The following is a 27,865-nucleotide window of genomic DNA, read 5'->3' as shown; positions in this document are numbered from 1 at the left end:
CTGGTTCGATTCTCAGCTAGAGCGTCTTCTGCGTGGAGACATGAGTGAATGCGCGTACCTTTGTTGAAGGTTGTGCGTCAGGCCTGGCAAGCCAGTACGTAAAAATCAACTGCCAATCATTAGCAGACCGGAGTTCCGCTGTGGCGACCCCTAACCGGGAAAAGACGAAAGATCCAAACACTGTTTAAGGTGAAGGAAGGATTCCACTCAAGACCAGTGTCTTACCTGCATTTGTAACATGCATGAAAAACTTTGGCATGTATCCCTATATGTTCCTGACTGTTTTAACTCTCAAGTCTATCACTCTTGCATGCACCATTACCATGTCACAGTAATTTGTCAGGAGATAAGGACCCTATGGACCCTAAGGAGTCAGGAGAGCCCGGCACCTGAAAGACAGCTCACTGTAACCCTCTCCTTATCCAATCTTATAAGTGAAAAGTCAATATGCCCAACAACTGAGTCACCTATCATTAAAACATTTATTTGCTGCTGTGGTTCAGAAAGGTAGATTTGAAATATTTTTCTCAGGGCAACTCTTTATGATAGGTACAGCATAAGTGGTCTTATTTTTTGCAGAGCCAATCTTATTTCCAAGAGGCTATGGGAGTGATTCTTTTACAGCTTCAGCATAAACCATTGCGGTGACGATGTATGGAGCTTACAGACAAAGTTATACCTTTCACAGGTGGAATTGGTACAAGTTCATTATCTGCGAGTATGATGCAGTTTGTATACTGTTTTAGGAGACATAATCATAAAAGGTTGGCAACAAAGGTGACTCTGAATATCTACCAGTGCTTAAACAAGTAAATACAGCAGATAAATTTATAAATTATAGTACAATACAAAAATCACATAAAACTGTCTTCAGCAAATGATAGTCTTGTCCCAAATGGTGCAGATTTAAAGTGTTTATACTTCTTGGTATTGCAGAGTGCACTAAGCAAGCAGGAACATACAAAAGAGGGTATTTCAAGCTTTAGCAGTCCAAGGACAGGAAATTTCCAGTTTGATCTAATAGTGTTCACTAGAATTAGCAGAAATTATGACAGCGTGATGAGATTCCAAAAAAATTTACAGCAACGGCAGACAACAGAAGAGCCACCAAGTTTAAAACAGCTATTCTGGATCTATGGCAACACAATGGGATAGCAAATGCATTTACATAGTGTAACAGAAGTGCCTTCACAAAACAATACTTTTGTATATACTGACAACATCCACAGATGTTGGAGAAAGGGGAATTTCATGGCCAAATTAACATAAGGAGCAGATACAACAAGAGAAAGACAGGCTTTGAGAAAACAAGAACATGGTGGGAATGCAGGAAAGTACTGGACTCTTGTTGAATGGCCTCCAGAATGTGGTTTGGGGCCCTGCAATGACACACAGGTTCATAGGTGAATACAAAGCTAACTGCCTTATTTTTAAGTCAGTCCAATAATCCAAGGCTGGAATCAAACCCTGCACCTTATGTTTATGGGGTAAAGACCTTAGACATTACACAAAACACACTCCTAAACATATGGTGTACAGGTAAATACTAAGCTAACTGTCCGTAAGGGCCATTTTAAGCCTCCTAGCCAATAACCTAAAGTCAGAATCAAACCCTGTACTTTGTGTCTGTGAGGTGAAGACCTGAACCATTATGCTAAACCCACCATATAAAAGCTTTCTACCCTATGCATAACAAGAGGATGGTTTCCATCCACTGAGCTATGTACCCAGTCCACTTCCACTGCACCACTCTGCTGTCCATCCCAGATAACATGAATAAGTGCTATTCTCCTCCATTTACACTGGCAGTAAGATTTTACAAAATAAAATCCTGAGAAAGCAGTGTCCACCTTTCAATTTAACTGAATGATCTCTTATTTCTATAAACGTACAAGTATTTTATGACCCACTTAACCCTGCATTTTCATTTTTGTATTGAAGTGTAAGCGTTCAAAGATGTCCAGGCTCTCCTACATATGTGAAAGTTGTCAGTTGTGCTCATTCATTAGTGACCAATAAAAGGAACACTTCATAAACAATTTTTTCATACAAAGTACATACTAAACAACAAAAATAAATAAATACATTTCTTCAAAGGGCTAATTGTTTGGAACACCTTACAATGCTGTACCAACCTCAGCAAGCAACAGTCCCAGAATGTCAAACTGAGCAATGCTATTTAACTATGTCATGTAGACAATTTTTTTTTTCTGAAACACAGGAACAGCATAAATGACCTGGGGCAAGGACACAGGTGAAAAAAAAAAACTGATTGGTACTATCACAACTAAATTTGGAACTCGCCCTCCTTGCTAAAGTTAAAGGGAAACTACTTTGTGTTACAGTGAAATGGGGTGTGTAAACTCCAAATTACTTTTTTATCATAACCAGGAATAATGGAAAAGTACTCTTCCTGGGTACAGTCCTTTAGCGCTGTGAGGGAATGGAAAGTTTTGTTAAGGCATACTGTAGCAGCTTGCCAGTAAGAGCAGCTATTCGGGCCTGTGATTAATGTGCTTCTTTATATGTGCATTTCTACCCATTTTCTTTTGGGCTGACTTCATGGAGGGCTGAAGTAAGGCATGCAATCTGTGATTTTTTTTTTCCTGCACTGATGTGTTGTTTTTCAGTTGTGTTTTGTTATTTATAGGGTTGCGAGTGACTGTAACACTCCGCTTCAAGACAGACTACAAAGCACTTGTTGTTTGCATGCCTTAGACTGATTTGTACTTTGCTAGGAATCAGTTTTCTGAAATGACTCTTCAGTAAGAGTAAGCACTACAATGCCTTTCAGCTTTTCCTGGTTAGAGGTCGCTACAGAAGGTACTCCTGGTCTACTAATGATTGGCAGTGGATTTTTACTGTGCCGAGGTGCCAGTCTGACACCCAACCTTCAAAGAAGGCACACGCACTCATGCACACACGCACCTACCTGCATGTCTTTAAATGTCACTCGACCATGGGGAGGGCCATGCAGACTCCACACACTATGATAATTACATTTCACTGTGGAAGAATCTGGGCTTGTTTATGTGATACGCACTGCATTATCTCTTCTTCCTCGTTTTTCCTTTGCATTACTTTACGCCACTAAAAGGATGCTACCCAGGAAGAGAAATTTGCCCGTTATTCCTGTTCCTCTTTCAGAACCCACATGAGACAATACTGATTTGCAGTCCACAGACCCCTTTTCAGTTTATTATAAATCTAATTTCGCTATAACATCAGCAATTATACCAGGTTCGAGATCTGGTTGTAAAAATATAAAAGTAACAAAAATGTATGTACTTACTATAATGATAGATCCGTGTCATCATCTTTTCATTTGGTTCAACATGTGGGTTGTCAGATCTGGCCAGATATGACCTCAGTCCCTTATACCAAAGCTTTAGCCCAGGCAGAGTTGACTCCTCCCCTGCCCACAATTCCCCTCTCCTGCCTGAATTACCTCAGATAGAGTTTGCTGACTGACCCACCACATATGACATATATTACATCTACACACACACACACACACACACATATGTACCACATATGACATATATTACATCTACACACACACACACATGTATATATATATATATATATATATATATATATATATATATATATATATATATATATATATATATATATATATATACACACACACACAAACACACACACATATGTAAATGCACATATGTACACACACACATACACGTGTGTTAGTGTGCATGCATATGGACAAGGAGGAAAACATTCTAAAACACTATAAAGTGCAAGAGATAGAAGGGATCAGACAGGGTCCAAAGGAGATCTGGTCAGTCCCTAGAATTAGATAATGGCAATTTGATAGGGGGAAGGAGGGAGGACAGTTCTACTAGACAAAAAGACAACAACATGCATCTATCTTTCTGGTTAAGTACAAAACTTTCATATCCGATGCTGTCCCGATTCAACATGTGGGACAGATTCCAAAGCTACCCGACAAGAATCACAAAAGAACAAGTATGGCAGAGCCAAAAGATGTGTAAATTCTAGAAAGTACATCTAATGTGGGAGATGCAAAGGAATAAGCTGAGGACCACGCTACTGGAGAGCGTATATCACCGATAGGTAAATGCATCTGAGGTTGCCATTGCTCTGGTAGACTGGGCCTTAGCCTTTGATTATAAGGACATATCTCATGAAGCATAGACAAATGAAATGCAACTCTACCAACTACTTTTGAGAGAGTTACCTTAGATACTGATTATATCATTTTCTATACATTTTCTTTCTCAGAATGATGGAGAAAGATGCAAGCAGACAACTCAGGTTCTAAGGTGCGTGATGTACATTCTCCTTTACTGGAAAAAATGGTGAAAAAACTGGCAAACCAATCTACTGATTTAAATTTGATTCAGAGCCTTCCTTAGGAAGTAGAGAGTTTGTTCTCAAAGACACACTGTCTTTATGAAGGATAATGAAGGAAGATTTGCAGAAGTGTGCCTGTAGTTTTAACATCTGATTAGCAGATGGAAAGGAAACCAGAACAATAGTCTTCCACGACAGAACCTTCACATCTATGGATGCAGCTAGTTCAAAGGATTTTTAGGTTAGAGACTGAAATAAGATGGAGACATCCATGGAGGGAATGGATCACGAACTGGGAATCTCAATAAAAAAAAAAAAAGAGTTCCTCTAAGAGAGGCTTTGGACTCGGAGGGAAGCTATAAAAGCATTGTTAACCCTTATACTGAAGTTTGAAATGGTCGTTAATTGTACTTTAATTTTGAATAACTTAACCCAGCTATAAAAAGTTCTGAAAGAAATTCCAAAATATTTGGCAAGGGTGCTAAAAAAGGTCTAGTTTGTTAGAAAAGGCACAGATGAAGAAAAGCTTCAATCTGCTCTTGTAAGTCTTTTTGGTTGAGTTTCTTGTAGAAGAAGATATGATATGAACTACCAGAGAAGATAGCCTGGGATCTCTGGCCACTATCAAAATAGGAGAAACCACGCAGATAGCTTCAGGGTCTTGAGGTCTGGTAGAGTTAACTTGGATGGGTGTGCGGTGCGAGGAAATCCAAAAATGGTTCCAGAACCCATGGTGAGTGAAGGTGAGGCCAAAGAAGGGGAACCGTATCTATCTATAGAGGCTTGAATGGAGCAATAAGAATTACTTTGGTTTTGCACTCCGTAGCTTTCTGAATGGACTTGGGTGGTAAGAGGTATTGGTGGAAAGGCATAAATACAACCCAAGGGGCTAAAGATGGGCTGCAGCATCTTTCGGTGACTGCCCCTGTGGAGAAATGAGGGCAAAGTAACTTCTGCAATTGTGGTTTAGTTCTGCTCAGTTTGTCCACAAGAATGTTTGATGTCCCAGGTATGTGCATTGCTACTAAAAAGTGCCAAGATTCTCATGGCTTTTTGGCAAAAAGGATAGGATTGCTTGCTGATGTACTAAGCCACTGACACAGTGTATGGCAATCACATCCTTCGATAGATGGTCTTGAAATGCCTACAACATGAGGACTACTCAACTCCCAAAACACTGATGTGAAGCTTGGCCTCCATCGTAGACCATATTCCTTGGAATACCATCTTCCCTTCAAAATGCCCCACCAAAGGAGGGAGGCATCCATAGTAACTGTGGCTTTGGGTATTGGAAGGAAGGAACAGTCTGCCCAGAGTTACTGAAATTGGACAAAGTAGTTCCTGCAGATCTGTTTGCATGAAACATGCTTTATAATGAAAGGGATGAGGTTTCTGTGATCAATGTATGGCTAGCTTCCACTGTAGAACTCTCCTGTGCTATCTAGCTAAGGGAATCATCACTACAGAGGAAGCCATTCATCCCAGGAGGGGTATTACCAGTTAAGCTTGGAGTCTGGAACAATTTAGGACCCGGAGAGCTACTGATACGATTAATTTGACTCATTCTGCGGGAAGCTTTGCTGTCTGATATACAGTGTCTACATGGCATTGAGGAGAAGGTAGTTTGCTTTTGTTGGAGTTTATAGAGATGCCCAGGTGAGTTGTCAGTTGCAGTAGGAATGACAGATGTGCAAGTAGTACATCCCCAAAGGCAGAAGTTAGAAGCCAATCACCTAGATATGGGAATACCTGGATCTCTTGTAATCTGTGGGCAATAAGGTTGACTAAGGCATTGGGAGGATGGACCACCCAGGACACTGAAGAGAGGGACCCAAAGGCTTCAAGAAACACTGACTTATGAAAAGGAGGAGTTTCAGTGGACCCCCCTTCATCAATTTGAGGATTTCTCCCAAAGGAGAGATCTTCGTGGAGGACACCTTGGGAAACCTTCTCCCTCATCTAAGTCAGTGTCTTTGGTGACAGATACAGGAGAGGACTCAATATGCTTCCTCTTTCAGGGAATGTGTCTTGAGACTCCTGAAGGAGACGCATTGGAACTGGATGTGGGACTCTGTAACTCAGATTAGTTTTGAAGCTTAATGGACCTACCTTTCCCATCTACGGGAATGAGAGCAAGTAGAAGTCACCTTCAGAAGGAGTCTGGATGGATCCAAACTCTTAAGCACGTACCAGTCATCTTGGTCTGGCCAAGGCCCTCGACAAGACCTCAAAAGACAACTCAGGCAAAATCCAACATACAGTGGCTCCAGGAATGCAAATGGTGTGGGAAACTGAACACTTGGGGTGGAAGGGGCTGATCCCGGTCATTTCCTCGGGGACAAAGCCAGGAAGACTTCCAGCTGAATGAGAGTCCTCAAGAACTTCCTCCTTATTCAGTCGATATCAAATTTGTTGCGGCTCCTAGTAGGTTGACCAGATATTTAGGACGAGTCTTTGGGGAAGGAGTTTGGATCCTAGGGACAGCGAGATCAGAATATCTTGAAACCTTAGGCGCCAGACCTCCAATAGCTTGTGGGGTCCAGAAACCGTTTCTTAGATTTATCCTAGCGATCCCTGACTTTTTGTTTAGATTTGTTTCTTCCATGGTCTCTATCCTTTTGATCTTTCCCTTTCCTTTTTTTATTTTTCCCCCTCCTCTAAGAGGTGGTTGCCTTCAGGTCAGAAAACATCTTGGACTCTGCAGGGGAAGAAGGCCAAAATTTGCCCTCTCCCTTTGAGGGCTCTGGTGCCGAGCACAGCCCAAATGAAGCATGAATCCTGCAAGTAGGAAGGGATCAAACAGTAGACATTGCCAGCATGGGTCTTGAGGGGGTATTTTATGCCCACAGGAGGAACACATCTTAAAACCTATTAACATTAAAAGTTAAGAGTAATGAAAGTGTACATAAATTTGAACTACAAATTATTTATAGGCAACTACCTATCTTAACACTAAATTTAAGAACACACACACACACCATAGAAAGTTTTGAAAATCACACTAATCTAACCTTAGACTACAAAGAATCTAACACTATTCTAACCTGATAATAGTTATCAAACGAATCTGAAAAGGAAAGAAATATATTTTCACTTATCGTGAAAAGTAATGGAGCTCTTGGTCCACACATCTGGCTTAGTCGGGTGGAAAACAAGATCTGAGGTAATTCAGGCAGCAGAAGAGAACTGTAGGTAAGGGAGGAGTCAACACTTTCAGATCTCAAGCTTTGGTATAAGGCACCGAGGTCGAATCTGTCAACTCAAACGTTGACTCAGACAAAACAAACACAACATCGGATAAACATTAATGAAAAAATCCTGAGCATTATACATTTAGGTGGTTTAAGTAGAAAATAATAAACAGCACTAGGTTAACTACATTTATTTTATTTTATATTTGTTGACCGGGAAAGTCCGACTGGACACAGGTCCATTTTCAGCAGAGGCCCGGGGAGATAAGCTCCACTTAAAAACACAATCTAACAAATAACAATTTTATGAATTACAACACTTTCTCCTAAATTCATACATTATACAAGAACATATTTTACATTTCTTCACAGATATACGTATAGATACAATTATTGTATTCCAGAAGCATACCACTTGTATGTAGGTAAATGTTTAACTGTCTTCAGAAATGAATAAGTAAATACGAACAGAACAGAACATCGTTAGTTAAGAATTAATATACAGAGGTTAGGCAGTATTAGGTGATCCTTGGTAGAATCATTGTAGCACTGCAAATGTAGTGGATTGGCCTGGGAAGTCACATGGGCATAGCCAGTTGTTAAAGTAGTGGGTTTTGAGTAGTTTTTTAAATTGTGAAGCAGAACCTGTAGAAGTTGTGTGTTTTGGAAGGGAGTTCCAGACTTTTGCTATAGAGCAGGCAAAAAGCGATTTGCCAGCCTCATTCCTATGTTTCATGACATTTATGTGATTTTGGTCTGTTGACCTTAAGGTTCAGGTGGTGGTGTAGGGTTGTATTAGGTCCTGTAAAATGGGGATTTTATTTGGGAGGTAATATAGTTAGTGGGCTTCAGGAAGTTGAGTGGTAAGAAGTAATTGAGGCAGCTCAAGCCAGTTGAGCTGTTTGAGGGAAAGACAGTGGTGGGCTCTATCAGAGGCACCTGTGGCAAATTTGGCAATCTTGTTGTAGCAAGATGCCATTTTGCTTTGCTCGCTGTGGCGAAGATTAGTCAGGATTGGTGAGGCATACAGTAGGGTGGATAATAATTGGGTTCTGACAATGGTGGCTTTGGTATAATTAGTCATGAATTGCTTATTCCTATACAAGAGACCTAGCTTTTTGTGAACTTTTTTGATTGTTTGGGCTATGTGTATATAAAATTTGGAGTTTGTTATCGATTACTACTCCTAGGAGTTTAGTGTGTGCTGTTGGAGTGATTGAGGTATTGTCCTTGGAGTTAATGATGAAGTCATTCAGTGCAGGGGATCTACCTGGGCTGAAGAGAATTAGTTTTGTTTTTTGGGCTTGAGTAAAAGTTTTATGGTAGAAAACCATGCTTCAGCCAGAGTGAAACTGTGTTGTGTTACTGTTTGTAGCTTGCTTAGGGTAGGGGCAGCACGAATGATAGTAGTGTCATCAGCATATTGCACTATAGAGGCAGAAGGAGAGGAAGCAGCTATCTGATTTGTAAATATGGAGAATAGCAAGGGACCAAGAATGGAGCCTTGAGGGACTCCAATAGATACAGGTAGAAGGGAGGATAGTTGGTCCTGCCATACAACTGCTTGCTGTCGGCTTGATAAATAGCTGCTGAACCATGATATAGTGAGGGAGTTTAGGTGGAGGGTAGATAGAGTTTTGAGAAGCATACTGTGGTTGACCATGTCAAAGGCCTTGGATAAGTCTAAGAAAACAGAGGATACAAAAAGTCTGTTGTTTCTATGGGTGTTGATTATGTTGGTATAGGATAATAGGGCTGTTGTGGTACTATGGGAGGGACGAAATCCATGTTGTGATGCTGACATAAGGTTATTTTCTAGAAGGTATTGCATTAGTTGCGTATGTACTACTCTTTCAAGTATTTTTGATAGGGGTGATAAAATTGCAATTGGCCGGTAGTTGGCGAGCTCAAGGGAGTTTCCACCTTTGTGGAGTGGAATAATATGAGATATTTTCCAGAGGTTAGGTACTTTAGATTCCGATATGGATCTGGTAATGAGGATAGACACAGGGTAAGATATGGCCATCAGCTGATAGTTGAAGGAAATCCGTGAGAAGTTTATCAGCAGCCAGTGTGGTAGGTTTCAATTTCTTGAGGAGTTTAGTAATGAGTTGTGTGGGTGCTGGGGAGAAGGCGAAGCGTTGGGGAGGTTGTTGTGTAATAGGGGTAGTAGGGGTTGGTGAAGGATTGGGAATGGTGGTGCTATTTAAGGTGTTGGATAAGGCTAGGACGGTTTTGGTGAAGAATTTGTTCAATTGGGTAGGGATGTCCTCAGCGTCGATTGGCACTATGGGTGTGGGAGTGCTGGTTTTACCTGGGTGCAGTAATCTATTTATTGAGAACCAGAATTTCTGAGGGTTTGTGTGTGTTTGTCTTGCAAGGTTTTATAGTAATTGGTTTTATAGAGTTTTATAAGTTGTTTGGTCTTGTCCCGGAGTGTTAAGATGATTTGTTTTGTGGTGGTGGTTTTAAGTTTATGAAAATGAGCCCAGGATCTATCTCTATCTTTCATTATGGTTCTGGTTTCTTTTGTTAGCCAAAGGTCATAGCTAGTTTTAACTCTGATGGTACAAGCTGGTGCATGACGGTTTAGGATTTTGAGAAAGATTGAGTTAAAGTAGTCTACTGCCTCATCTAGGGGTAGGTGTTTAAGGGGAGACCAGTCACAGTGTTTTAGTTTGTTGTTTAGGTCCTTGGTTTTGAAGTTTTTTTGTTGTGAACTATTCTAAGGATGGGTTGGTTATAGTGTTGGGATTTATTTCTAATAAGGTAGGCTGGTTGGTGGTTGCTTAAACTGTCAGGTAGGCAGCCTGCCTGGTTTGCCAAGGTGTGGTCAGACAGAAGTATCCAATCTAAGATGGATTGTCGTTTGGTTTTCTTATCAACTCTTGTGGGGGTATCTATGACTTGGGTAAACCCATGTAGGTTAATGTGGGTAAAGGGATTGTACTTGGTACAGTCAGACCAGTCAATATTAAAATCCCCTAGGAGTATGGTCTCATGAGGATGGGAGACAGTCATCCAATGTAGCAGGTTCTCCATACTGTCAGTATTGTTTCCTGGGGGGATACAGGCACCTGCTATGACTATGTGTTTGCTAGAGTTTAGTTTTAATTTAGCAAGAATGAGTTATATGTCACTGACATCTTGGGAGTTGTAGTTAAGCTGTTCTACTGTGAGATTATTTTGAAGCAGAATGGCTACACCTACTCCTTTTTTCCCTTGCCTATCTTTCCGTATAATATTGTAACCAGGGGGTGTGATCTCATTATCATGGTGTTCAGGTCTAAGCCAAGTTTCTGTAAGTATGGCTAAATCTGGTTTGTATAATGCCAATAGTGCATGGAGGTCATGAACTTTGTTAAGTATATTTCTTACATTGTTTAAGAGCAGAAGAGAGGAGGTTGGTCTGTTATAAAGAGGATTTGGTTGGGTTAGGTCTGGGTGGAGTGAAGTAATGAGTCCTGGATTGGGGTGTATGTCCCCACAGCAAGAGAGAGTTTTAGAGTTTGGTATAGGTAGAGCTCAAGTAGTTTTTGTGTATTTTATTTTGTTTCTGGGATAAGTAGGAGTTAATTTTGTTTGTTGGTTTATAATTAACATAGGGGTGGAGTTGAGTTGGGGTAAGGTCAAATGGAGATATAGGGAAGTGTGTTAGCTTTAGTGTATTGGCTGTGGTTTCTGTTTGCCAACGAGTTGGATAGGCGAGATGAAGTTGTGTGTGGTAGGATGTAAGGACGGAAAACCAGAGAAGAACCAAAGTAGTTAATGTATAGAAAGCTTCCTTTAAGTGTAGGAGAGCCATTGTATTAGTTTGTTTCTTCTCCTTTTATGTTACTTTTTGTAGTGGGAGAGCAGTGGTGAGTGATAGTAGGATGTGTTGAGTGGGTGGTAGAGGAGCAGTTAATGGCGTTAGTGAAAAGGGTGTGGTGTGGTATGTGTGAGTGAAGACTGAGGGCGTGATTAACAAACCGAAGTTATTTATAACAGTTTCCACTCAAAAGTTGTCATACATATATAATAGAAGGAACTCTGAACAGCATCAACCCTGTAATTTATAACCATTCATGTTAGTTCAAGAAAGTACAAAACGCTAGCTGACAAATAACGTTAAATCAATATGTCTTCAACTTCCAACGAACCTGGTGCCAGCCTCAACTTATAACCAACTCAGGAGAATGCACCACAATAATATGAGTAAAAAATACACAGTTAAATTTAATTTTATTTTTATTTTATTTTACATTTGTTGACCGGGCTAGTCTAACTGGATACATGTCCATTTTCAGTAGAGGCCCGGGGAGAAAAGCTCCAGGAAAACATACAAAATTAATAGAGGATATAACAGAAACAATATAAACAGTAGTAATTGTTACATAAAAACATTATACCAAAAAAATTGATTAAATTTATTTTTTTTTATTTTTAACAGAAGATGAACTACTCTTAGTAAATGTAGCATAAATGAAAATCTTTTAAGGGTAGTATACTAAAGAATGTATAATATACTTGTAAACATTGAATTTATATGCAAAAACTTAGTATATAGAAGGATTATAGGAAGGTTGTAGTAGATGTAGGTCGAAAGTTAGAGCGAATCATGAAAACAAAAACTAAAAGTCTCTGTGGATATAAGTTCGGTCTCAATAAACAAATGACAGCCTTCGCTTCTTCACCCCTCCGAAAGACATCCAGCAAAAGGTACAACAGTTACTAACAGCCCCAAAGCAAACATGGAATATGTTCAATAAATGTCACAAATGAGCCTAGTTTGTTGATCGCTTGTACCTTATTAAATAGACGACGGCCTTCGCTTCTTCACCACAGACACTGGATGAATGGTTGAATGATGTTCGATGTGATTTTTATTATAGACTTTTATTGAGAAAAAAAAAATATGCACTTTGCTGATGATATTTTAATGCACTTGGCAGGTTAGAGAAGTCAGTGTGGTACTTGAAAGAATTCCTTATCACCGCTGGAACTAGATGCAGCAGGGGTAGAAGAAAAATCTTGCACTGGCATCTCACAAAACCATAGCAACAGCACAAGGAAAAGAAGGCGGTGTTTACTCTGATTCGTTCAAACCATCCTGCCTTTTATGTTCCTTTCTCTGCGGCTCAATGTGTTAGTGCAGGCAGTTCTTACCAAAAGCAAAACTAATGCAGGGCTCATATACAGGTTGCAGATTGTTAAGTGTGTTGCTCCTTTTTTTTTTTTTTGCTTTTCATCACTGCTGCAGAAGTTCTAGTTTAGTTACTGCATTATATCTATGCCTACTAAACAATTTCAACAGTTCCTCTAAAATGAGTGGGTGGTTCGTGCAATAACGTTATGTTTTGAGTACTAAATATAAATGTCTGTCTACACCCCGACCCAATCCTATCTTGTTCTCCTTGAGGCTGGACTCTGGAGGCACTTGTGAATGAGGATTTAGCTAGGCTTGCGATTATCAACAGTACTTAGCCATGAACAACGGCTTCCCACAGCAGTACACTTCCGTTGGTCAGTACCAACACAGAACACAGTCTCTTCTTATGCTTTATTTCAGAAAATGTTTATTAAATAGTTTTCAAATCATAGCACTTTATTTTTCAATTTCTCGGTAAGGCCTACCGGAGCAGTAACTATTCTTGAGAAGATTATCTGAATAGCGTCCGATTAAGGGTCTTCCTCTGTCCCTCACTTTGAAATACAAATTTTCTGTAGTGTAGCAACGTATAGCAGAGTGCAACCCCAAGCCAAAACAAATCGCACATGGAATCCACTCAGACAAGCCGACCAGTAGTACAACACCATACACAAGCCGACCAGCAGTACAACACCATACACAAGTCGAATAAATCCAAAGTGCATTTAATATACCATAACATAGAATTTAAGCACATAAAAAGCTTTTTGTTGAATTGAATAAATCAACTTCCTCAGAAAAAAGCCTACTATTTAGTATTATTAATAATATAATATAATTATAATATACTATTCATTATTTAGCTTACTATTTAAGCCTATTAGAGGGTGGAATTCCCTTTAAATAAAAACAGATGTAAATGCAGTTACACATTTTCTGTGAATGCAATTAAGGCAATCTTCACACAAATAAAATATTAACTGACACAACTAAATCAGAATTTTCACAATCTTACCCCATAAGTTAAACTATTTGCGGCCACAGTTCCCAAGTCCTTGTCTGGCTGCAACCAATTATATACCTTCCTCTGGTAAAACCCCAAGTGTGGGGACATCTGAACACCTATACTGACACACAGTCATTTAACACGCCAGTTTTTGTAAGCTTACAAGTCCAAGAGTCAAAGTTTGCCACATGCCACTACCAAGCACCTTTCTATAATTCAAGAATGACAATGAAGTTTTGGAATACATTTTGTTAAACAAGTATATACTCGTCTCACTTTATGGGACTCTAACAGCAAAAAATGAAGGAGGAGGAGGCACCCATGGGGAGAAATGAAGAATGCTTCTGATCCAATAAGATATAAAAAGAATGTTAGTCTGTTAAATATTAACACTGGTGAGAGTACCCAGTGGTGCTGGATCTCAAGTTGTTGCCATCAGAATAAAGTCAGAGAACCCCAGAAACACAGACACCAGAAAGTTAGGTACTGAAGCACTAAAAAGTTTCCAAGACATAATCAAAGCAATAATGTGCAGATATCTGCTATGGAGATACTCCTGAATCAAGCACTGGAGGCATCCAATCCTTGACAGCAGTCAGCTTTAACCACAACTTCCAACAGGTAGCTAGAGATGGCAGAAAACTTAAAATGTCAGCTTGACAACTGACGGCCCTTCCTTCCTTGGCACAAAGGAGGTTAACATCTTGTCCAACTTGCAAAACCTGCGAACATGTTTCAGGTAAACCTGAGCTGTCTGTACATACTCAGGTCTGAAGAATACTCTCTGCCCCCCCCCCCACTAGGAAGTTGACAAGTGTGTGTCAGGGACAACTCAAAAACTACCTTTGGAAGAAAATATAGTTCATCCTGATGGGTACACTATCCATGGGAAAGCACAGCTACCCAGTTATGGTTCCCTGCATTTTAGGGCCTGAAGCCCCAAGCTCCTATCAGCAAAGATAGGAGGAGACCACTGGAAAAGCAATCTTCCACTCAAGAATCTGGAAACAAGGGTATGACAAACGCAAGGTCTATGAGCATATGATGACCCTAAAGACTCTGAAACCCATTAGCACTTTACAGCCACTGCAACACCCACACCCTCAAGTACAATACTGCGTCAGCCATTGCACCAAAAGCAGCATAGTACACTTTCTGGCTTGACCCTGTGCTATATAAGCCAAGGTCACAATCTTCTCCAAAGGCAGGGGAAAAACTCAATACAGATGTAAGTATAAATCTAATGACCATTGCTTTCTCTCTACTGGTATCAGACAGAACTTTCCTTCAATATTCAGCTAGCCCTAGAGACCACAACCATGTAAATGCCCACAGCAGGGCCACTGTCCAAGTATGGGAAAATCCTTCTTCCAACAAAGGAGCCAACACCCCAATGAAGACTTTGGGCAATACGCAAAGCACAAATGGCAACAAAATGCAATAAAACAAACTCACCCACAGCAAAATGGAGGCATTTACTATGTGGATGTCTAAAACGGAACTCTTCTGCCAGGCATACAAGCATCCCGTTAAAGCAAATGCACTTGACCCCTGCACAGTAACTATTCAAAAGTTAAAGAATATGATGTACTAAAGTCACACACATCTGGAATGAGACAAACAGTCTCTCCATTTGGCACCAAAAGAAATAGGAGTAAAACCCCACACATCCTACAAACCCTACGAACGCAGTCTCAGACGATCTTAACAGCTCACTTGCAACAGACTGATCTATCAGCAAAGCTCTTTCTAGGGGAGGACAGGCAACCTTCAAAACACATCTCAGAGCGAAACAGCTCACATTTACAGCCCACAGATCTATTGTGATGGCTCTCTAAACCACAGAGAAACTCAAGAGACCTGCAACCAGCAACAAGACTACAGTGGAACAGCTTACAGTCATCCTCTTAAAACAACTTGCCAATGTTCCACATGGGCACTTCCAGACTGGAGTTATGGCTATAAAGTAACAGCAGGTGAACTGTCTTTTTGGTCAACTTACGTGGCACATGAGGAAGCTGTTCAGGCACCATGGAGCCTCCTTCACTTCGGAGGCTGGTCAGTAGAAAAAAAAGTATGTGGAAGACTGTTGCTGATCATAATGATCCTTCGCAGATGTCAAACTTCTAAAAGGGAAGGAAGCCCTAACAAGGTCCTAGGCAAGCTAGCCAAGTAGCACCCCTCTCCAAGAAGCAGGTATCCAATATTTTGTTCCCAAGTTCCTATTTCAGTGAGGACATCCACAGCCTCATCATCTTGTGCAGACAACAACCCGAGCCTACATTCTAAGACAGAACATTAGCACAGTCAAAAATTATAGAAGGATATACTGCACTACAATGTAGAGTGCATCTCAACATGGCCCTCCTTCAGCCCAAACTCCAGAAGTCCACAATCTTATTCACAACCTTCCTTACAGATCAGACAGGGATTCTGAGAAGCAAGGTAAACAGTCGGGGGTTCCAAGCTCCAACATGGTGAGAGTGCATTTCTCTTTCCACAACATGTCTATCCAAATCCTAGAATCCACAGCTGACAAAAAGGCAATATGCTGTTGTCAGTGGGGTTTATAAGGACAACTGAAGAGTCAGCACTGGAATACTTACTAAAATAAAGGAAATCCACATTTTTGGAAAGTTAAAAAAACAGAAGCAGAATGCCTCCAGACTGCCATAGTAGGCAACCAAACTACTCTTTAAATTTCTTCCTCAGGACTACCATCAAGTATTTACTAGGGGAGAGGAAGAAAGGGAGTTGAAGCCAGTTCAAGCTGTCACCCATAAATCAAAGGGCCATTCCAAGGGAGGAGCAATCCAGCAGAGAAGTGAATGAAGGAACTGACTCACTGTCAATGTCCATCTCAGACAAAGTGGTCCTCCAACTCACTATAGGAGCCAAAGTGAGGACACAGTACTCTATCCTATCTCTGAAAGTTAGCCTGTGCTTGGTATTAAGCAAAGACAGGCATGTGGCCGACTACTGCCAAGTAATATGGAAACTGGCAGATAATCACAAGTCCCAGCCAAAGACAGCACACACTGACAGGCCTGCATCAGGACCAGCATGGGCTCAAGGTAACAGTGATGCTCCACACCCATGAGTCAAGCTGCCAGACATTAATATATATATACCCGAAATCCATTTGCTGGGAAAAGGCATGAATGACCTGATGGATTGGCTCTCAAATGGATCCTGCTGGCTAGAGACCCTTACATAAGAGACAGAGACCTCAGTCGTAAGTAATGGCGATCCACCACTGGATGGTGCAAGAAACCACTTTCCTGGGATAAGGTTGGTCAAAAACGACAAAAAGAAAAAGCTCCAGGAACCAAAGGATAATATTTTTTTAGCAAACAGAAGCTTTCACAAATTGCTTTTTCAAGTTGTATAGAGGGAGAGCTCTCTAAATATTACAAATTAAATCACATGATTAAACTCTTAATACATGAATTGCTTCTGTTTCAATACTATTTATGCCATTTAGACCAGAACATTTATCTGCTCTTAACGTATTTATCCATTTATATTCGATATATAAATCGATATGGCACTCCATATTTTCTAGCACACAACTTGAAAAGCAATTTGTGAAAGATTTTAATAAACTGCTATGATGTGAGTAGACATTATACTGAATGCACAATTATAATGGACCATCCTGCACTCCCTTTATATATGTATAATATAAAACAATACAGAGTAAATATTAATACTTAATATACAACCTCCTACCATTTAATCATCCCAGTAACACAGCCAGAATACAAACTAACTTGCTGCATTCAGTAAGCGAGACAAATAAAATTACTCCAAATATGCCTCAAATAATAAATATAAAATAAAATACTTAACACCACAACTACCAGAAAGATCACACAAGACATACAACACTATTTTAGAACAGAAAATATCACACTTCTCAAAACATAGTACATTAAAAAATGGAGCATGCAGTTTCAAAACACCTTGATCCAGTGCTGCTTAACTACGGACTTTACTTCAAGTCCACCTTTGTTGAACAGTGCACATTTACTCAGAAGTTGCTGGACCTCCAAGGTAAGGAATATTTTCTTAAATCACAGAATAAGCAGACTCAAAGTTAGCAAATTTAGAGCCACGGGGATAAAGTGCAGGAACTTTAACACGTTCTTGTATATCTACTTTGTTTTAATTGAAAATAAGCATTTGAGTACTGTCAACATTATTTTTGCACTGCGTGATGCTGTGTTTATATATTCACTTGTAATATACAAATCCATAAAAACATGTGCCAAGTCAAGAAAAAAACCAGACTCAAAAGCTTAAAACACTTCAATACCCTTTAAACTCTAGACAAGAAATTGTACCAACAGGCATAATCCTTCCTCAAATTGTTCCAGCTTTATGAATGTTTATTCACAGCCAGGTTTTCCATCCAGTATAACTCATTTTGTTATCTGTGAATAAATCTTCAATGACGTGAAATAGAAATTTTTTTTTTAAACCTCAGATAATGTTAGCCAAAAACAAAGTTCTACTACTTGTCAACAAATATCTTATATTCAGAGTCTTCCCAAAGGGAGACAAAATATGCACTGAACTTGCGTATCGAGGAGCATATGACCTCGGTAGTGGAGACCTCCACTTCATGTATCTTCAGCAAGGGAACCCCCTCCCCATAAGAAAGTAAACTATTGTAAAAATCAGATTATATACAAAAATCAAAACAAGATGGGATTTAGAACATCCCACCCTTAGCCTCACCCCCAGCAACTACGGGAGAACACAAATCAAAACAGTTAAAAGGAATTTAAATAGGCTAAGTGGAAACGGCCCAGAATAAGCTATATGCATTTAGCACCATAATCAGGCAAAACTCTTAGTGCTACAACCCCATCAGCTCTATGTATATTCTGTATGTTTGCGAGTACGTATACACACAAACAAAACATTCAATAATATATATTCACTTTCATTTAAATCATGTTAAACATTTCTGATAACGTAACAAGTACTCTGCAGTGAAGTTGTGCCTCACAGGTAGCACTGGTCCTGTAGGATCAGTCTGGATAAAACTATAATAAAAACAGATGCCTAAACATGCATAAATTAACACCAACATACAAGTCAGGAAGTAGGTAGGCTAATAACCTTCATTCATTACTCTGTGTTATTTTAGAGACAGCTTAAAAATCATGGAATCCATTCCTATAATGCAATTTAAAACAAAGCTATGCACCCCAAAACATGTCAAACTGTCAGACTTCTCCATGACCTAGCACAAACACGACCAGAGAGGAGGGAAAAAAAAAAAAAAACACACACACACAAAACAAATAATCTATGAATATACCTATAATAATGTTGTCCATTGATGTATCTCCTCTCATTTAACCATTTCAGTTGAATCTTGTGTGCAAGGCAAGCCATACGGGCTTCTCTTAACAAAAGAGTTTTGTATTTTTATCTGGTATTTGGGACCCTAGGTCTTTAAAGCAGCTACAGGAAATTTACTACAGATCCGAAAAAAAACAACCATGCTACCAAATATACCACTATTTCATTCTGTTGTCACTCCCCAAGCTTCTATAAAGAGCACAGCAGTCCACTATGGACTAGCAAGATTAGCAAAGAATCTCTCAAAACGTAATACTGAAAAAAGGTAAACCATATGTCTCACTCCATTCATACCTCTCAACAGTCCAGACTTTTGCCTCATATTTTTGGCCTGTTCCTCTTAAAATCTGTGGTTTTCTGGCAAATCACTGTGATGATCTGAGGATTGAAGTCAATAAATAACATACATTTGAGTTTCAGACTTTAAATCCTTCAGAAAAAATAATGCTAATCCTGTTATTCTATCAAAGTTATGAGTTTATAAGATATTTAAAATCTGTCCCTATTTTTGGGCCTTTGTAGCCCCCCCAACCCATTGTTAGGCATTGTCCTGTCTTCTTGCATTAAGAAGTTGAGAGTTATAACTCCATTAAGCTCATCAAGTTATACCTCCTTTCCTTTATGTCATAACTGGACAAATATCACTGTGGCAGAAGGTATAAGTGAAGTGAGTTTAGAGAAATAAGATAGGTGATGGAGGGTTTGAATCCAGTCAAGCATTTAAGCAATGACAAAAGTTCATTAACCATAGACAGACATTCAAGCAATGGTGTCAAGCGCCACAAATCTGTAGCGCCACAAATCTGTAAATGAAAGTCATCTCTCCAAACAGCAACTTTACAAAGAGATTAAACATGGTTCTTCAGTCCAGTGCTTAATACTCAGATTGCATGAAACATTGGTCTATCTAGCAGCTACTGTCACCTTTATGTTTACAAAGCCAAGTAGCATAGGCATATTTATGAAAGATTTGGCTGCTAACAATACACATTCGAAATCAGCACCACATTTATAATGCAGTTAATGTTTGCATTCAGCAGCACACACAAATTCTAAAGTACATAGGGTATTTACCAAATCAATTCCAGTGTCAGGTCTTTAGCTATACTTAGTTCAGTTTTTCCCTTGAGCAATAAACTAGCAACATTTTATGTTTCTGGGTTGCGAGTAAAATGCTGATCAAGAGATTACCTATTTACACTACAGAAAGCAGGCGGAGTCAAAACTCATGTTTTCTTACTGCTTCTTTGAAAGTCAGCACTATGAATAGTGACCATGGTTTGATTCTGAGACTTATGACAGCCAAAGTTCTACCAGACATTTAGGAAGGTCACCTAATGGAAAGCGAGGAAAATCAGGACTACCATCACTCATACCTCTCAACCTCTTAGAGCAAGAAATTGGGATAAAGCCGTAAAAAAGTGGGATAAAGGTCCAAAAATAGGGACAATTTTTAAATATTGCTCTTACAAACTTAGAAAGTTGACAGAATAACATGTTTGGCATTGGCATAATTTTTTTGAAGGATATAAAGTCTGAAACTCAAATGTCCTGTCATTATTTTCTAACTTCAGTCTTTAATGATTTGCTACTAATTTGTCAGAAAAAACACAATTTTATGAAAAACAGACCAAAACTATGAGGCAAAAAATCTGGACAGTCTGTGAAAATCTGTACAGTTGAGAGGTATGCCATCACTTCAAAAGGGTTACATCATCAAAAGGTAGTTCTAATAGAAAGTGAGAAAACCAGGACCATCATCGTTTCAAATTGTTACTTTAGCAAAATTTAAGACTTTTATCTTTCACAATTAAACTGGACTATATGATAAGAAAAGCTTCAGGTGTATACTGCACTGGACCTTTTTTTTTTAAATAAAAATCACCACAACTGAACTTTCAAGTAATGATGCAAATAGAAATATTAACAGAAAGGGATCTCTGCACACAAAACAAAATGAGAATTTCCAAGATCACAAATGGGTTAGCAACAATAACATTCCCAATCAAAAGGTTAGAAAATATGTTTGAGTATACGTACCGGGCATAAGTGTATTTCAATTTAAAACCTGTAATTATTACACATCACGCACAGTAAGCAAAAATAATTTCTACAGGCGACAAATAATTATTCAGAAGCATATAAATACTTACAATTTTAAGGAAAAAACTGTGGACAAAACATTCTGCCACTGAAAAGTTAACGTATCAACCTATGTAAACACCAAATTTGCATGTACTATTACACACAAAAAATGGCTTGCTTAGGGTCATCACAAGCACAAACAAGGTTTACAAATTAAACAACACTGCCAAATGAGCTTTTAAACAGGCTAAAGGGTCCAGAAATCTAAACCAGTCTAAACTATTTCACTATGATCTGCATGCACTTCCAAAGGTGTAATGTTTCATGGGATGCATAATACATATAACTACGTCATTCCTCTGATGCATATCAAGGAGTACCCTCACTGTCAGGCATATCAAAGTGCAAAACCACCTGAAGAGTACTCATTGATTTCTTTTACCAAGTCTAAAGTTTAAAGGTCTGAACTTCAAATGTACACCATGCATGCAGATTCTCCTTGTCAACAAAGTAACATCCCAACATCAAGGAGTAAAAAGCACACTTTTCCAAATCCTCTTATTTTATCTGCATACTAGACAGCAAGTGCTAAAAATAGAAAGTGAGAGAAACAAAATTTATTTTTTAATCATTAACTGTAAAACAGCAGACAATTATGCTGAACAAAAAAGACAAACTTATCTGCCAACACTGAAAAAAAACACACAAATTTAAAGCACTGAAATAATCATTCATATACAGTGGTCTAGTACTCTTACACAAGCTTGTTAAAGGTAATGCGATGCTTACTGAAAATTAACAACTAGACATCCTAGCAGTTTGTCAGTAGATCTGTGAGAATATATCAAGAAGAGAAATCCACATCCTGGGGGGGGAGGGGCAAATACAACCAGAGGAAACTTAACTGCACTGTAGAACCCATCACATCAACAAAACACATTTATTCTAAAAAAAAAATAAATAAAAAATAAGCACAATAAAATAAACAAAAATAAATAAAACTATCTGGGCCTATCACAATGTGCCTGATTTGCAGCCCAAGTTTCACTATCCCATCCATTACTGTTGTTTTATTGTCCGTCACTTTGGGCAACAGGAACTTAAATATTTTATGTCTGCAAACTAAAAATTGTCCAACCAATAATAAACTGCTGGTGTACTTTTTCTACATAATAGGGCACCAGGATTTGGACAACAGTTTTAAAAACTTAGTAAGCAAGGTCTTGAAACATCCACTCACTTTAATGACTAAATTCCAGTGGGTCAAGATCCATGGGGGGGGGGGGGGTCAGCAAGGCACTAAGCTCCACAAAGTATAATTGTAAACACAGAGTGGAAATCGGGATAATGCCACACATATGTAGCAACTTCTATGCATCGGTTTTTATTCTGAAAAGCAGGCACTGCACAAATCTAAAAAAACTAATTTCAGGCTCATGAGAATTAATTACAACGATATAGCAAACAGCAGTAGCAAATATTTAAAAAAAAATAATTAATGTTTTTGCAATTTGCTGCTTACTAAGCATATTGTAACAGCAGCAAATACTAACCTTATTTTTTCCCAGCTTTAAAAACTCATTAAAACTTTTCACATATCCAGTTATTAACTGTAAATGCAACCCCAGATAGCAAAACCCACCACTTGTTTGATGTACATCAAACATCACTCAGGTTCATACACAGATTCTGCAACTTCAAAACAAAACCCATATTAAAAAATATCAACAATTATTCTTCCTAAAATACGTAACTAAAACACTATAGCAGTCACAGAATATCTAGGATAATCACCTATGCTTTCTTCCATTCCCACTCAAGTTCCAGAACGTAACTATACAATATACATCATCAATCCCCTAAGTAAAAAAATAAAAAAATAAATTAAAGATATTCAAGTCTAACAAAAATTAAGTAATATAATTGGTTCTTCTACCATACCTAAGATTTTTTATGGAAAAACCAGATTTTAGTAAGACATGAACAATAAATTCATTTTATATGTGCAGTAGCCCACTCCAGAGTATGAATTCATCACCAGTCTGTACAATTTGTAACCTTATGCTCCAAGACGTATCACTTGTAAACATTGTAATCTAACCTAAAACCTACTGTAACCTCGTTTTCTGGTGCTATATTACTTGCAATGTCATGCTCTAAGCTACATCATTTGTAAATTTTTGTAATCTAATGTAAAACCTATTAAACTTGTTACTGGAGGTTTTCTCCCCAGAACTCCATTGAAAACTGGTTCAGCTTGGCCCAATGGACAATCCTGGTAAACCAACTGCAAATAAATAAATAAAAAAAAAATGACATTGCATTCACTCAGGTTCTACAAACTAATGACTCCCAGTCAATCAATATATAAAAATTAAGTGCATTCCACTGCTCTGTTACTTACTGACTGCTTACAAATTATGTTACACAAATGAGCAAATGCAAACTAAAAACTCTTTCCAGTTCAGCTATTTACCAAAATATATTACAGAAATAGTTACACAACTGCTCTGTGCATAACTTAACCATTAACGTAACCTTAATTAAAGAATCCCTTCCTCCATGATCTTTATCACCAAAGAAATGCCATTCTTGCACCTGGCATAAATCTCAAATGCACAATCCTAATAAATAAACACACATTTAGTTATATGTCATTAACAGCCTTTATACTGCAACAAAGCAAACTTTAATAAAGCCATACTGTGTGAAAAGTACAAGTAATAATAAAAATGCCTGGACCAATGCTTTCATGTTTATCTGCAGAGAAGACCACACAAGGCACTTCATTCCAGTGAGGCTGTAATGATCAGCAGCCCCCTATACCTACAAATACAGATAACGACGCTCTAAAAAAATGGTAGTTTCCCAAATCTCTAGATCATTGCATCTTAGGATACAACAATGTATAATAAAGTACAAAAGTTCACACTTTGTGGTAATAAAATAATCAAGCAAGATAATAATCATATCCAACAAAGATACTTTAAATCTTGTTTAGCTGTCTTCTGCAAAATACTGATGGAGACAGTTACACATTTAATGTTAAACACAGATTGTGAGGGCCTGCTTTTTAAACATATTTTATTTTTATCTTTATGTACCAACAGGTACATACCAAAAACTAGGGGCATCATACCTCTTAACACTTACAAGCAAGTGGTCTGGTCTGAATAAAAGTCCAAGGAAAGCTTTTTTCCAGTATTTGAAATAAAACTTCAATCTACGTCTCACATATATTGTAACATGTTTAGAAAAAATATCATATCTAAGGAGTGATAAAACTAGATTTGGAAAACAAAGTACTACACCATACACACAGCCTTAACCATATTCAGAAGTTAAACGCTGCAGATTTACAATTTATTTGATTACTGAAAATGCATTGGATTTTGTTGAATGATATTCAAACCTGTTCTAAACTGGTGATAAGAAAAACTATGAAAATATCACCAATTTTTTTATATCACCCAAAATCTCATTTGCTGACAATTACATTATTTTTGTGACACTTTAATCTACATTTCTGGGATCTGCCAATATTGCTGTTTTACTCCTGTAACTGAACACATGCACAGTTTGTAAACACCACATTTCAGATTAGTTTTGATAATATTACTAACAACTTAAATACATGAATTATCGTTAGAAAGGATATTTACAATTACAATATGGGAACAATAATCAAAAATGATTTATCACATATTATCAAAACTTTTTTTTAATTTTAAACACATTGTTAATCATCAAAGAATATTCCAAATTGCACAAATTAATAATCCTCACAAAATAAAGCTTAACATTGTCAGTGATTTTTAAAAAGTTATCACACTGACTGAAAGCCTGTTGTTTAACATATTTGGCAAAAAAAAAAATAGAATGTTATATTAAACAGGATTTTCTAATTTATTAGTGTTACTTTGATGCAATGTGCTCTTGCATCTCCTTAAACAATTGCAATCTACTTTTCTACAAATATATTTTCCCGCATCATGATTGATTTTAATTAGTTTACTACTGCATCCCACCAGTACAATTTAGCATCGCTGTTGGTAGTGCATGACAAATGCTGTCAACGTCAGCCTGGCAATTCTCAGTTTCCGTTACACTAAATCGCCATCCTTACTGTGGGTTTCAAATACGGGATTAGAGCAAACTGCAGCATGCTAACATGATTCGCACAGAAACTTCGCAATGTCAGGTTGTGACAACAGCTGCCACCGGTTACGACATTCAACAATAGAACAACTCGTTTCCACCCACAGTCAGATCAGAGGGAAACACGTACAGCCCCCCTCCCCTCCCCCTCCCGCTTCCCATGACATCCTCAGCTATTTTTCCCTATGTGAAAGATGAAGTAAACTGTATGCAATCACATAAATCAGTCACAGCACCGATTGTAAAACAGCTGTTAATGCGATGCATCAAGATAACTGCAGGAAGCCAATTTATGATGACGCGAAAAGCGCCCTTTTCTCCTGCGAGTTCGCCTCCTGGTTGTTTAGGCAAAGAAACAGCACAAGTAACCAAACATGGCGCCCGACACAGGTTACAATCAGAAAGCTCCCCCCGATCTTTCCACATCAAACTTGCCCTCCACACAGACCGAAAATAAGGTGAATCACATTAGAAAGGCGCATAAGGGTGTCAAAATTCGGACTTTAAAAGAAAACAGGGCTTACCGTATACTCTTTTTGAGAAGTTAGCAGAGCAAACCCTTACTACAGAAATCAGACAACATTTTCAAGCAGCGACTAGACTGTAAGCGGGGAGTTCGCGTGAAACAATTGTGGAGGATGATGGGTAATTTTAGGTCGAGCAGACAGGCGAAGGGGAAATGGAAAATAGAGCGGGCTATCCTAGAGTAGGCATGTGGTGCTAAAAGGCACGAGGCAGTTGAAGACTTAAGGGTGAAGAATTAAAACTCCTCGAGGAAGGGACACAAGCATAACATAAAATAAGTTCACAGGAATTTTTCTATGAGTTTTTTTTCACAGTAAGTCCTTATTTATACACTTGAAGATAATATTATTTTTTTCTTGCCACTTATTTTATAGCAAAGTTATCTGAATGGATTTAAATATATATATACAACTAGTTTATTATATTGTTGACAAATTAAATGCCATTATTTATTTAAGTTTGTTGATTTATCCATATGTGATATTGAAACTACTGATGTAAAAAACTTAAAAATGCAGGTGTGAATTTTACAATGGGGTGCAGCAGGTCATTACCTTAATGTCATTTTTTCTTTTGTACTTTACTCTGTAAATTTTGCTGTATGAAACAATAGACAGTTTATTTAAGTAACCATTGTACTGTATTAACTGTGAGGTATGTAATTTAAAATAAGAGCTGGCATGATTTAAATTGTAAGCATGTCATTTCTAATTTTACTTATTTTTAAAATATTTATACTTAAATTACTTATTTTATTATTTATGGAAACAGCTGATCTTAGCTTGTGCTAAGCTTATTACTTCACTTTACCCTTGATATAATGTATTGCTTAATATAATTTTTAATTTGACAAAAATACTGCAGAACTTGGAAAAGGAAAATGAATTGCAGCCTGCTGTCTACTAACATGCAGCTGCTAAATAAGCATCTCATTCCGATACACCCACCATGATTATTTATACATTTATTTATGTTAGTACAAGGAAGGTATTTAAACAGAAAGTGGCTTGCTGTTTAGTGTTCACATAAGGAAACATCTCACCATCAAGATGTTTATCACTTCAAAAAAAAAAAAAATCCACAGTTAACTCTTTCTTTCTGTAAAATATTATGAAAATATGTACATTAAGAATATAAGTAAACAGTGCAAAATACACTGTAGACATATCCTGTACATATGTTCATCAGTGTATTTCCTTTATATTGTTAATTGATTTGCATTTTCCAGCTAATTTATTCTTAGTGTTCAAAGTTTAATTCCAAATATGCTCCCAGTGTTATAATTTCAAGTAACAAAAAATACTCCGTGTCATGGACATTTCCATGCATTAATTATGTTTTTGAGTAATTTAAAACAATTATAAATTTAGATTTTCTGACATATTTATACATAAACTTTTCTTGCAAAGGTATTCTGTTGTTTAAAATGGGAAACATGGTTCCACTTGAACATATTTAGTACTGGGTACTACTTCACATACTGTAGTCTTTTACCTGTATTTCATGTTGGTATTGTATTACTATAACACTATAATTAGTCATATCCACTAATACAGGGCAGCATAATGGGACATGTATAAATACCTTAAAAAAGTATCAGAGCCATGCCTAAAGATACACAAATGCAATATATATATTTTTAAATTGTCTTACAAGTTTTGTGCCAACTGGTCACATAAATTAAACACCTTCAATAATGTTGATATTACCTGCATTAATAGTCACTGATGTGTTAGCTACTGCTAACTATTGTTTTATGAGCTGATAACTTAAGTGATTTTATTTATTGGCCTCTCTTTTCTTTCTTTTTTTTTCTTTTTTCCTTGCCATTAGAGCATGTAATGTTTTGTTCAGCTGCATATAATACCTGCTTGTTAACTTATAAAACCTGTCAAGTCATTGTGCTATATTAATGATGCGCCTATTACATCGAAAGTATTCTTCCTAAATGGCAGAGAGAAAATGGTCTCGCCCAATAAACCTAACTCAGATAAAAAATCAAACACAAACAACACAACAAATGTAATATAAGACTGAATAATTCATATTTGCTGA

The 27,865-nt window shown here is 37.9% G+C and overlaps 1 protein-coding gene across 5 annotated transcripts in view; it reads right to left on the bottom strand.

Annotated features, from left to right (window-relative positions):
- Window positions 1-25,915, bottom strand: part of ZNF280D (zinc finger protein 280D) — a 3,097,091-nt gene extending 3,071,176 nt beyond the window's left edge. For all 5 annotated transcript variants that reach the window (XM_044078966.1, XM_044078968.1, XM_044078970.1 and 2 more), the window contains exon 1: window positions 25,810-25,915. The gene's annotated coding sequence lies outside the window, so the exon portion shown is untranslated. The remainder of the gene's footprint in view (window positions 1-25,809) is intronic.
- Window positions 25,916-27,865: the final 1,950 nt, after the last annotated feature.

Source organism: Protopterus annectens, chromosome 7.part1 (genome assembly GCF_019279795.1).
Source record: "Protopterus annectens isolate FY-2018-M chromosome 7.part1, PAN1.0, whole genome shotgun sequence".
In the NCBI taxonomy this organism is placed as follows: domain Eukaryota; kingdom Metazoa; phylum Chordata; order Ceratodontiformes; family Protopteridae; genus Protopterus; species Protopterus annectens.
This window is presented reverse-complemented; position numbering and strand designations above follow the sequence as displayed.